General features: G+C 42.7%; 1 protein-coding gene across 11 annotated transcripts in view; it reads left to right on the top strand.

Annotated features, from left to right (window-relative positions):
* The first annotated feature begins 4344 nt into the window (after positions 1-4344).
* LOC135097422 (uncharacterized) overlaps positions 4345-12316 on the top strand; it is a 48678-nt gene continuing 40706 nt past the window's right edge. For 3 of the 11 annotated variants that reach the window (XM_063999307.1, XM_063999317.1, XM_063999316.1), the window contains exons 1-4: positions 4347-5008; positions 6487-6658; positions 10217-10468; positions 10962-11132. The gene's annotated coding sequence lies outside the window, so the exon portion shown is untranslated. Of the gene's footprint in view, positions 5009-5392; positions 5594-6486; positions 6659-9935; positions 10469-10961; positions 11180-12316 lie in introns of those variants that run through there. The other 8 variants (XM_063999313.1, XM_063999315.1, XM_063999314.1 and 5 more) reach the window with 7 other exon arrangements.

Here is a 12316-nt window from a genome sequence, read left to right as displayed (position 1 = left end):
TGCAGTCTTTTTGCGATGATAATTTCTTTATTATGTGCCGCCCTTAGACCACCCTGTCACTGGAAGCAACGAATGCAAACCATGAGCGCCGCTGTGATCGCACCAGCCACCGGCCCAGCCCGCGTCGCCTGGGCGAGGCAGAAAGCCGCAGCCTGGCAGCGACGCTGAGGAACGAAAAGGATGTCGAGAAGCGAGACAGGGATGTGCTGGGGGAGGCGTTCCCGTCCCGTCCCTTCCCTTCCCCTCTCCTTTTCTTTTTTCCTCTCCTCTCCCATTCCCTCCCCTCCCCTCCCCTCTACTCTTCTCTCCTCTTTTTTTCTCTTCTTCTCTCCCATCCCCTCCCCTCCCCTCTACAAAAAAAGTCATCAGCGACCAAAATCAAGAAAAAAGAAATAAAACAGAAAATGAACAAAAAAAGTCATCAGCGACCAAAATCAAGAAAAATTGAAAAAATAAAAGCAAAAAATGAACAAAAAAAGTCATCAGCGACCAAAGTTAATAATAAAGAAATTGAAGAAATAAAAGCAGAAAATGAACAAAAAAAGTCATCAGCGACCAAAATCAAGAAAGAAATTGAAGAAGAAATAAAAGCAGAAAATGAACAAAAAAAGTCATCAGCGACCAAAATCAAGAAAGAAATTGAAGAAGAAATAAAAGCAGAAAATGAACAAAAAAAAAAAGTCATCATCCTTTCCTCTCCTCTCCTCTCCTGTCCTCTCCTCCCATCTCCTCTCCTCTCCTCTCCTTTTTTCCCATACTGCTTTGTCTTGTCCCGTCCTACCCTGTCCCGTCCCGTCCCGTCCTGTCCCGTCCTGTTCTGTTCTGTTCTGTCCGTCCCGTCCTGTTTTGTCTCTTCGTCTTGTAAAGTCCCGTCCTGTCCTGTCCTGTCCTTTCTCTCCTCTCCCCTCCCCCTCCCCTCCCATCTTTTCCTGTCCTGTCTCTTCCTCTCTCCTCTGATCCCCTCTCCTCCCCTCCCCTCTCCTGTCTTGTCTCCCGTCTCGTCCTGTTCGTCTGGTCTCGCTCGTCATGTCCCTTTCACTCGTCTCGTCTCGTCTCGTCTCGTTCGTCTCTTTCGTCTCGTTCGTCTCGTCTCGTTCGTCTCGTTCGTCTCGTTCGTCTCGTCTCGTTCGTCTCGTTCGTCTCGTCTCGTTCGTCTCGTTCGTCTCGTTCGTCTCTTTCGTCTCGTTCGTCTCGTCTCGTTCGTCTCGTTCGTCTCGTTCGTCTCGTTCGTCTCGTCTCGTTCGTCTCGTTCGTCTCGTTCGTCTCGTCTCGTTCGTCTCGTTCGTCTCGTCTAGTTCGTCTCGTTCGTCTCGTTCGTCTCGTCTAGTTCGTCTCGTTCGTCTCGTTCGTCTCGTCTAGTTCGTCTCGTTCGTCTCGTTCGTCTCGTTCGTCTCGTCTCGTTCGTCTCGTTCGTCTCGTCTAGTTCGTCTCGTTCGTCTCGTTCGTCTCGTTCGTCTCGTTCGTCTCGTCTCGTTCGTCTCGTTCGTCTCGTTCGTCTCTTTCGTCTCGTTCGTCTCGTCTCGTTCGTCTCGTTCGTCTCGTTCGTCTCGTTTAGTTCGTCTCGTTCGTCTCGTTCGTCTCTTTCGTCTCGTTCGTCTCGTCTAGTTCGTCTCGTTCGTCTCGTTCGTCTCGTTCGTCTCTTTCGTCTCGTTCGTCTCGTCTCGTTCGTCTCGTTCGTCTCGTTCGTCTCGTCTCGTTCGCCTCGTTCGTCTCGTCTAGTTCGTCTCGTTCGTCTCGTCTCGTTCGTCTCGTTCGTCTCGTCTAGTTCGTCTCGTTCGTCTCGTCTCGTTCGTCTCGTTCGTCTCGTCTCGTTCGTCTCGTTCGTCTCGTTCGTCTCGTCTCGTTCGTCTCGTTCGTCTCGTTCGTCTCGTCTCGTTCGTCTCTTTCGTCTCGTTCGTCTCGTCTCGTTCGTCTCGTTCGTCTCGTTCGTCTCGTCTCGTTCGTCTCGTTCGTCTCGTTCGTCTCGTTCTTCTCGTCTCGTCTCGTTCGTCTCGTCTCGTTCGTCTCGTTCGTCTCGTCTCGTTCGTCTCGTTCGTCTCGTTCGTCTCGTCTCGTTCGTCTCGTTCGTCTCGTCTCGTTCGTCTCGTCTCGTTCGTCTCGTTCGTCTCGTCTCGTTCGTCTCGTTCGTCTCGTTCGTCTCGTCTCGTTCGTCTCGTTCGTCTCGTTCGTCTCGTTCGTCTCGTCTCGTCTCGTTCGTCTCGTTCGTCTCGTCTCGTTCGTCTCGTCTCGTCTCGTTCGTCTCGTTCGTCTCGTCTCGTTCGTCTCGTTCGTCTCGTTTGTCTCGTCTCGTCTCGTCTCGTCTCGCTTTACGCTTGTTTCTCTCGTTCGTCTCGCCTGTCCTGTCCTGTCCTCACTTTTCTTTTGTCTTCTCTCCTCTCCTTTCCTCTCCTCTTCTCTTCTCTTCTCTTCTCTTCTCTTCTCCTCTCCCTCTCCTCTCCACTTTCCTCTCCTCTCCTGTCCTCTCTTTTCTCTTCTCTTCTCTCCTCTCTTCTCTTCTCTTTTCTTTTCTCTCCTCTCCTCTCCTTTCCTCTCCTCTCTTCTCTTCTCTTCTCTTTTCTCTTCTCTCTTCTCTTCTCTCTTTTCTTCCCTTCTCTTCTATTCTCTTTCCTCTCCTCTCCTCTTCTCTTCTCTTCTCTTCTCTTCTCTCCTCTCCTCTCCTTTTCTCTTCTCTTCTCTATCCTCTCCTCTCTTCTCTTCTCTATCCTCTCCTCTCCTCTCCTCTTCTGTAGTCTTTCCTCTTCTGTTCTCTCTTCTCTTACCTTCTCTTTTCTTCTCTTCTCTTACGTTTAGATTTAGGTTTATCAGGGGATCGATAGTAAGGGAAAATAAGAAGAAAATCGGGTGAAGATAATAGGATAAAAACAATATACGAGTATGCTTTATTTTAATGTAATTATTTAATGTATGTATGATTTGTTGTTTTGTTCAATATTGTGTCAGTATTACATTCCCCTCGAGTCCCCTGTCTGTGCCGCATGGTGCTGCCTTGCAAGGCTGACACCTGTCTAGTTCCAGGCAACACCACGACTCAGGGCGCAGTAGTGGATGCCCAATGTTGTCAGCCTTGCATGTGATGACGAGTGTAGGTGGTAGTGAAGTGTTTTATTTGGTGTATACTGGATTAGGTGTTGCTTCTCATTTTTTTTGTCAGCCTGGCGTGTGATGACCAGTGTATGTGATGGTGTAGCTTCTAATGATTGATGTAGTGTTGGTGATGCAGCACTGACTTGATAGATGTAGTGTTGGTGATGCAGCAGTGACTTGATAGATGTAGTGTTGGTGATGCAGCAGTGACTTGATAGATGTAGTGTTGGTGATGCAGCAGTGACTTGATAGATGTAGTGTTGGTGATGCAGCACTGACTTGATAGATGTAGTGTTGGTGATGCAGCAGTGACTTGATAGATGTAGTGTTGGTGATGCAGCAGTGACTTGATAGATGTAGTGTTGGTGATGCAGCAATGACTTGATAGATGTAGTGTTGGTGATGCAACACTGACTTGATAGATGTAGTGTTGGTGATGCAGCAGTGACTTGATAGATGTATTGCTGATAGATGTATTGTTGATAGATGTATTGATAGATGTATTCATCCTCTAATTATACTTTTTACCCACAATTATTATTATATATCTAAGAAGCATTTACCCTCCAATTACTCTTTTTATGCACTATTATTATTATTAATCTTCAATATTCCTTTTATTATTGTAATTACCTTTACTCTCTGTCCATGTTATTATTATTATTATTATTATTATTATTATTATTATTATTATTATTATTATTATTATTATCATTATTATTATTATTATTATTATTATTATTTTTTTTTTTATTATTACTATTATTTTTATTATTGTCATTGTTATTATTATTATTATTATTATTATTATTATTATTATTATTATCATTATTATTATTATTATTACTATTATTATTATTATTATTATTATTATCATTATCATTATTATCATTATTACTATTACGGTTACTATGTATATATAATATTTATACTTGGAAGTTTATATTTCCATTATTTGTGTGTGTATATATATATATATATATATATATATATATATATATATATATATATATATATATATATATATATATATATATATATATATATATATATATATATATATATATATATATATATTCTTCATTGCATTTAAACTGTTTATGTTTTATATATGTGTATTTAGAATATTATAGATTTAAGTTCATGACCAAAAAAAACTATATTTATATATGTGATGTCTGCCAGTCTTTCTCTATGGAATCATAATTAAGTGTGAATTTATAGGTAAACGTAATAAAGTGTTTTAAGTGTTTCCCAGCGAGATATATTCAGTTGCTGGCCACTACAAGGCCATTGGCCAGCCAGGTGCCAGCCCAACAGTCTCCGCTGCTGGCCCTGGGCGTCAACACCTTTGACCTGCTGACCCAGCTGGCGAGGGGTGGGGGGCGTACACCCCTCACTACAGCCTGCAGTCACCCGCCTCACTTGTGCCTTCCTGAAGGAGGCAGGGCAGCCACCAAGCCTGTGGTTGGCTCACAGGAAGCCCCCAGAGCATAAAAGTGACGATGCAGGGGCATCATTGCAGCCCTAGAGAGGAAGAGGAACATGGCTGAAGACTTGGTTAAAAGATTAGTCAAATATAGGGTTGAAACAGATCTTTAAAGTGTTCACAGCAATTCGGCTTTCATTTGTAAACAAAGAGCAGACAGCTAGGAAGATGACACCAGCAGCGGCAGGCGGCGACAGGCGGTGTGACATCGGAGGTGTGACATGTGCTGCGTGTCACGCAACCAAACTCAAGTGGAACATGCACTGTTACATGTACCAGATTATCGGACACGCCTAACAAGTGTGGCGCCATTCGTAAAGCAACAAAACTGCTTGTCTTGAAAGAAAGTCCAGTGACAGAGACAACCTTGGCCAGTGTTGTGTTCGCTTCCTGACAGGGCGGGGATTGTGACCAGGAATTTGTCCAGCTTCCTCTGTAAGTGTTTGGTATTCACGCCCTTCATGTCACGGTGTGTGCCGGGAGGGAGGTGAACAGGCGGGTGTCCCTTGTTGCAACACTGCTGTGCTGGAGGCTTCTGATACTGGTGTGGCAGTTTGAAGGGAGGTGAGGTGGCCACGCTTATTCCTTCCTGATCGTGCTTTGCAGTGAGTGCATGTCATGGGTTCAGATTTGGGCGGGACAGTCTGGTTAGCAATAATTATTTTCCACATATATATAATTTGGTATTTTTCATTCTTCTTTCTACTGAGTATAATTTGTATTGTGTCTTGTTTGGTAATTAACTTTTCTTTGTTGTCTCTCTCTCTCTCTCTCTCTCTCTCTCTCTCTCTCTCTCTCTCTCTCTCTCTCTCTCTCTCTCTCTCTCTCTCTCTCTCTCTCTCTCTCTCTCTCTCTCTCTCTGCTACTTCTGAGATCCCTCCTTGTGCTAGGTGTGAGTTAGATGGTGGCTGGGATGGTATTGGCTAGTAAACGTCATCTGTGGTTTCTCTCAAGCCTGTCATGCTTATTCTGCAGCCTGGAATTCTGGTTGTGTCTCTCACCTCAGACTATTGGAGTCAGGTAAGAGACAGTGGGCGAAAAGAATTCAAGGATTTGAGAACATGTCTTCCGTTCAGCATTTCAAGGCCTTGAACTTTTATTCACTCAAAGGGAGAAACTATTATGGGTTGATCTTATTATTAAATTTGGAAGATATTTTCATGGACTCTCCCCAATCACTGTTCATCTCAGCCCCCTTGTGTCAGCACTAGAGGCCATCCATACAGTTAATGCAACAGACTTGTTCATCTCAGCTACTTCTATCAGCACTAGAGACCATCCATACAGTTAATGCAACAGACTTGTTCATCTCAGCCACTACTGTCAGCACTAGAGACCATCCATACAGTTAATGCAACAGACTTGTACACCTCGGCCACTGCTGTCAGCACTAGAGGCCGTCCATACAGTTAATGCAGCAGACCTGTTCATCTCAGCCACTTCTGTCAGCATTCCTTATAGTTGTTGTGATGCCAGGCACACATTTTTCTCAGAGTGATGAGAATCTGGAATTTTCTTGCTAACAGTGTGCCTGAATCTAATTCTGTTGATGGTTTTAGGTACAGTTTGTCCAACTTCTCAGGTGTACATCTGTTTGATTCTTGCTGGTGACATATACGCTGTGCTGCTAGTCAGATTTATTATTTGTCTTGGGCTGATAGCACACTTGCCAGGCAGTTAGATAAGCATGTACAGACTTTGGTGTCATTTTGATAGTGCTGGTGAGCTGACCCTGAACTGGCCCTGAAGGGGTTCTCTCTTGTGAGACCAGCCAGGTAAAAAATATGTTGAAATGTAGCCACATTTACTATTGTGAAGTATTTACTATTCTATTCATTTCTTCTCTGTTCACAGGTGCTCTGGAAAATCAATTCAAGGCTAATTATTATTTTTTCTTTATTCATTATCCACAGTTGCTTTGGAAAGTGCATTCCTGGCTGAGTGTGGTGCGTGTGCCTGCTACTCGTGTGGTGGTGCTGCTGCTGCGTGAAGCCTCTGCCGTGTGAACCCACCACAAATAGCTAATGATTCTGTATGATGGGATTAGCAGCAGACAGAATTCCAGTGATGTATTAACATGCCTAGGTTTGGTCCTAAAGGATTGATTTAATGTTGTATTTACTACTCATTTGTCTGTAGTCTATATAGTTTTACTACTACTGGAGTAGTAGTAAAACGGGCTTTTTTTTTTTCTTTTTTTATTCAAAATTTTTGTTGCCCCTGGCCAGTGGCCTTCTTACAGGAGAAAAGTAGTAGTAGTAATATTTATTTTTGTATGTGTTTGTATCTATTATAGTATACGAGTACTGCACTGTAGGAAAAGTTTTATGAGGAAGATGTGTTAATCTTGACAGTCACTGGATTGAACCTGAAGCACAACTTTCCAGAAACAAGACCTTGCATTTAGTATACAACAAACTAACTTACCAGCTTCCTGTGTTAGCTTAATTCTATCTTGTTTGTATTCTTAATGCTTTGCTTTCTCATAAAAAAACATTTTCAAAGGCCATACAGATGATCACCAAAATTCTCATGGGGCATTTTCTTTCTCTCTTGCAAAATCCTTGCATTGTCAGTCATGAAAATGCCCCTGGAGACCACAACAACACCACCTGAGTAAAGATAAAGGTGAAAATAATGATAGTGGTTGTGGCAGTGGTGGTGGTGGTGGTGGTGGTGGTGGTGGTGGCTCTGAGGAGAATTAAGTACTAATATCAGAAGGATGTGGTTTTCATGTTGCAGAAGAAACCAGATGGAAAAAAGGTGTGTGTGTGTGTGTGTGTGTGTGTGTGTGTGTGTGTGTGTGTGTGTGTGTGTGTGTGTGTGTGTGTGTGTGTGTGTGTGTGTGTGTGTGTGTGGGAGAGAGAGAGAGAGAGAGTGGCTGGGTTAGGGAGAGAGAAGAGAAAGAGAAAGAGGTAAGTGGAGATATGGAGACAAGGGAGAAGGAAGGAAAAGCAGAGGAGTTATGGGAGAGATGGCAGAAAGGGAGGAGGAGGAAGACAAGGAGGGAGGGAGGGTAGATGAGCAGTATGTAAGTGAGTGTGAGTGGAGTCAACATATAAAAGGGAGAGAAATGAACACTCTAAGGAGGGAAGAAATAAAGAATTCATGAAAAGATATTATAGACATATGTAAGGATGAACCAAGGATGTTCTATAGAATGGTAAAATGAAGAATAAGAATGGGTTCAACAAACTGAAAATAAATGGTAAACATGTTGAAGAAGAAGCACAAATTGCAGAGGTTTTGAATGACTTCTTTCAGTGTCTTCATTGGAGAGGGAACATTTGGTAGACTGGTGACAGCAGATGTGAGAGTAGAAGAGTGAGTGAGATTGAGGTAACAGTGGATGAGGTAAGAATAATGATGGAAGACTTGGATGTGAGGAAGGCACAGGGACCTGATGGAGTGTCTGATTGGGTGGTGAAGGAATGCAGAGATCAACCTGCACACATGATTTACAAACTCATCATAACTTCATTAAGGGAAGGAGTGGTGCCCAACATTGGAAAAAAAGCAGGTATAGTCCCCATATATAAGAGTGGAAGCAAAGAAAAACCATTTAATTATAGACCAGCATCATTAACAAGTGTAGTGGCAAAATTGTGCCAAAGAATAGTGAAGCAAAGATGGAGTGAATATCTGGAAAAGAGAGAAATATTAACAGACAGACAGTTCAGATTTAGGAAAGGAAGGTCATGTATAACAAATTTAAGATGCTTCTAATCCAGTCATAGATATGGTACAAGAAAGAGAGGGATAGGCAGATTGTGTTTATTTTGATAAGGTGCCCCACAGTAGACTGTTGTGGAAATGAGAAATGTCTGGTGGGCTGAGAGGAGCACTCCTACATTGGATCAGTGACTTTCTGAGAGGAAGGGAAATGAGAACAGTGGTCAAAGATAAAAAGTCATCATGGAGAGAGGTAATTAGTGGTGTTCTGCAGGGTTCAGTACTACCACCAGTCATGTTTGCTACCTGTGTGAATGATGTGATGGAAGGGGTGAATAGTTACATGAGTCTATTTGCTGATGATGCAAAATTGATGGGAAAAGTGGAGAGGACAGAGGATTGTGAAGCTCTACAGGGAGATCTGAATATGATTTGGGATTGGAGTGACACTTGGAAAATGGAGTTTAACATAAAAAGATGAGGAGTGTTAAAGTTTGGGCATAGTTGTGTGATGCCAGTCTTCAGTTATAAATTGGGTAATGAGGAAATAAAAGTGAAGAGTGAAGAGAAAGACCCTGGAATTACTGTCACTGATAAGTTGTCCTCAGAGGTACATGTAAGAAGAAAGACAGGGGAAACATATAATCTGGTGAGAAACATAAGAACAACATTCAACTACCTGGATGAAGAGATGATTAGGGATGTAACTGACAATGATAAGACCTAGTTTGAAATATGCAGCAGCGATGTGGTCTCCCAGCACTAAAAGGGACATAAAGAAATTAGAAAGAATACAATGAGCAGCGACAAAGTTGTCTCTGAACCTATCAGACTTATCATGTGAAGAGAGACAAACTAAACCTACCCACCCTTGGAAGAGAAGAGAGAGAGGTGATCTGATGGCCTTGTATTGGATTTTGTCAGACTGTGAAAAATTGGACCAGAGTAATTTGGTGGTGAGAGACTAGAAGCACGAGAGGGCATGAGAAGATGAAGAAGAAGGGTGTGTGTAGGAGGATATTAAGAAGAACAGTTTCCTGCAAAGTACTGCAGAAATCTGGAAACACACACACACACACACACACACACACACACACACACACACACACACACACACACACACACACACACACACACACACACACACACACACACACACACACACACACACACACACACACATGAATTAATCTGCATCCATCCCTTCTTTGAACTTTAAGTGGTATGTGTCCTTTGAAAATACCATTAACTTGTATCTTTTTATTCAGCTTGGGCAGCTACAACAGCCAGATTTGTACACCAACTCTCTCCTTCTCTCATCTCTTTCTCTCTCAGCATTTGTCTCCCCACTTTTCTCTTCCTCTCTCTCTCTCTCTCTCTCTCTCTCTCTCTCTCTCTCTCTCTCTCTCTCTCTCTCTCTCTCTCTCTCTCTCTCTCTCTCTCTCTCTCTCTCTCTCTCTCTCTCTCTCTCTCTCTCTCTCTCTCTCTCTCTCTCTCTCTCTCATCATTCTGAGCTTCATTTATTTTTGTTTATGCATGTTTTCTCATTTTTGTATGCACTAACTCATTCTCTCATCTCTTTCACTATTCTTCTCTCCATTTATTTATGTTCTTGCATGCTCTCATTCTCTCTCTCTCTCTCTCTCTCTCTCTCTCTCTCTCTCTCTCTCTCTCTCTCTCTCTCTCTCTCTCTCTCTCTCTCTCTCTCTCTCTCTCTCTCTCTCTCTCTCTCTCTCTCTCTCTCTAGCACTCTATTCCCTTCTTCCATTCATTAGAGGTCATCCCCTTACACCCACAGCATGTATTGCACTCGTACACATCTCCTCCTCCCTTTCTCTCCCAGTTCTACATTTTCTCTCATGTCTCCTCTCATCTCCTCATCTCCTCATCCTCCTGTGTCACTCTCTCCTTAGTATGGCTGGGCAAGGTCACATACTATTGAGACAGTAGCTCTTCTTTGGTCATTGCCAGGCTCTCTTTTGGATCTTCATGGCAGTTTCCACAACAGCAAACACTGCAAGCTTGACCACACTGATCTTGTCTCCAGTGAAGCTAAGAGTGGGAATGTTTTTACCAAGTATGTGTTGTGTTGTGGAGTTTTTAGTTTAGTTTTAATCACTGTCCTTCCTTAATCTGTTACTGGAATCATGAAAACACCCTTGCAAACCATAACAACACTGATCTTGTCTCCAGTGAAGCTAAGAGTGGGAATGTTTTTACCAAGTATGTGTTGTGTTGTGGAGTTTTTAGTTTAGTTTTAATCACTGTCCTTCCTTAATCTGTTACTGGAATCATGAAAACACCCTTGCAAACCATAACAACATCTGCTAAAACCTGTTACAGTATCATTAACCCTTTTAAACCATTACTTGAATCACAGAGACATCCTTGCAAACCCTGACAACATCCACTGAAACTTGTTAAACTGTCACTAGCATTATTAAACCATTACTTGATCATAAAAACACCCTTGAAAACCCTGGTAACATCAATTAAAGTCTGTTAAACTATTACTAACCTTATTAAACCATTACTTGAATCATGAAAATGCCCTTGAAAACCCTGATAACATCCACTAAAATCTTTTAAATTACCACTCCAATCAGGGGAGCTCCAAACACTATTAGAGCCTGTTAATAAAGAAAAGGCACTGGGATATTGGGGAATGCACATTTCAAGCTGTAGCCTTACCTCACATCCTTAACTCTCATAACAGGGCCTTTGTTGGAGGCGTCCCCTGTGATATAGTGGACGACAACCTGGAGCTCTGTGACACACTGACAAGGGAGAAGGTTACTTGTCGCTCCAAGGCTAAGCTGGTCGGCCCCATGAATGTCACTGTCTGCGTTACCGGAAGAGGCGCGTCTGAAGTGACCAAGATAGGAAGGTACGTGGACTCCCAGGACAGGCTGTACCAGTTCCTCACATATGCTGGTGTGTACATATAGTGTGCCTGCATGTGTATGCATGTGAATCTAGTCTTATCTTATGTTACCTAAACCAGTGTAACCTGACTTTATCCTGACTACTGGAAATAACTGTATAGGAATTAAGCTTGTAATGCCCTGTGTTTTAGCAGTAGATTGTTGTGTTTTTCTTAGTTTTTACAGGGTGTCCTGCAAGTTTAGGTACACACTTTAGGTATGATAGTTCAAGTAATTCTAAGTTGAAAATACTCTATATACATATGCTGTGTTTTGTTTTATTTTGTGAGAAATTAATGTGTAGCTAAGTTGTGAGTTGCGGGAGCTGCTTGCCTGGGTGTGCCTCCGCCTCCTTCCTCCCCTCCTTGGCTCGCTACGTACTCGCGTGATGCTGCATAGCATTAAGTGATAAATTTTTGTGTACATTGTATGCAGTCAAATCCTTACAGGAAATAGCAAATAACAGATTAAATTTTTGTATGTGCCAGTGAAGAAAATGTGCAGGTAACACAACAATACAGCGGTTATTCAGTGCTACTTTTTAAAACACACATGGCAGTTCACTGCAAATGTCATCCCCTTTGACAGTTATCATCTTGACATTTAAATGGCAAGCCTTGTCAATCAAGTGATAGCCAAAGTGCATCTTTTTGCTCCTGTCATTCCTTATCTGCTCTGCAGCTTCCTTAATGCTGTGAATCAACTCCTCTCTGTAACGTGATTTGTTCTTGTACACCAAGGATTTCATGAGTCCCCAAAGGAAAGAAATCTGTTGGTGTTAGGTGAGGGGATCTTGCTGGCTATTCCTGTGGGCCTCCACCACCTATCCATCATCAGGAGACTGATCCCAGGGAAGCCACTCCCACAATACACAACTTACAGGTTAATTTCTCACAAAATAAAGCAAACAGCATGTGTGTGTATAGAGTATTTTTGACTTAGGATTAGTTGAATTATCATATCCTAAGGTATGTACCTTAATTCATGGTACACCCTGTATTGTTAGTACACACACACACACACACACACACACACACACACACACACACACACACACACACACACACACACACACACACACACACACACACACACACACACACACACACACACACACACTGTGCTGCCCAGCTAATTGGACACATCC

This window comes from Scylla paramamosain, unplaced genomic scaffold (assembly GCF_035594125.1).
Source record: "Scylla paramamosain isolate STU-SP2022 unplaced genomic scaffold, ASM3559412v1 Contig19, whole genome shotgun sequence".
Lineage (NCBI taxonomy): Eukaryota > Metazoa > Arthropoda > Malacostraca > Decapoda > Portunidae > Scylla > Scylla paramamosain.
This window is presented reverse-complemented; position numbering and strand designations above follow the sequence as displayed.